This window comes from Aplysia californica, unplaced genomic scaffold, assembly GCF_000002075.1.
Source record: "Aplysia californica isolate F4 #8 unplaced genomic scaffold, AplCal3.0 scaffold02104, whole genome shotgun sequence".
NCBI classification, from domain to species: Eukaryota; Metazoa; Mollusca; class Gastropoda; order Aplysiida; family Aplysiidae; genus Aplysia; species Aplysia californica.
In genome coordinates, this window is record NW_004799374.1 from 6,057 (window position 1) to 7,189 (window position 1,133).

Here is a 1,133-nt window from a genome sequence, read left to right on the forward strand (position 1 = left end):
CACACACACACACACACACACACACACACACATTCTCATATACACACACGCACACGTACATACATACACACACAAACACATATAAACACCCGTGTATATACACCCCCCCCCCTACACACAAAACAACAAACTTCTAATAATATACGTATCATCACAGATATTGAATCTGTCACCAAAGATTCTAAACACGGTCTTTGCTGTCACTTTCTCTTTAATCGAGTCTCGATCTCCCAGACACTTGGGCAATATACCCGGAAAGTCATGCTGTCGTTATTCGCCACTGTAAACCACACGGGCTGCCCGTGCGATAAACGAGCCCTTTCTTATTATTTGCTTTGATCCTTGCGGTTGTTGGTCACACGCAACCAATCACTTTTTCTATATTTTAAATCGTGATACATATTTCTATTCGGATTTGGTATCATGTAGCACTCACAATAGAGTTCACCTTGACAAATTCCACAATAATCGGATGTCATCCTGAGACATTAAGACAGAAAGCTTTACCAGAAGAGTAAATTTTTAAACGCAAATTTTTTTTTTTTTTCAAAAGAAATGATAACCAGTATCTTTGCCAGCAAAAAGAAACCTTCAGAGTTGGAGTGCTACAGGAACAGGCTCCTTCTTTCCAAGCAAACACTTAATGTATTCTATCATCCTTATCGCTTCTTCTTCTTTTCTTTGTGTGTTACTCTCTTGTAAAACTTCCAATCTTCGGCATTTATATGACCTGTTTGTTTTGCAAGTGCTGTAAAACTCTTCCTAAAACCAAACTAAAACAGAAACAAGCCACATTTTGGGGGAGAAGAGTTTTACGGCACTTGAAACACAATAATGTCATATGAGTGCCGATTTTTTGTTTTTGCTATAGTTGCATGTTCTCCATTGGAATGGTGGCTTGTATTAAAAGGGAACGTTTGAAATTACTTCACAGGTAGTTCGTAGATTTCTTATCAGGGGGTGCAGTGGACGTGCTAGGAGAGGGGTTGTGCACGTTTGATGAAGCGGGGATAGTTCTGCGGTGCCTCGATGAAGAGACTTTACTGCAATAGGCAAAATCAATCGATAAGCATGTGTGTGTATGTGTGTGTGTGTATGTGTGTGTGTGTGTGTGTGTGTGTGTGTGTGTGTGT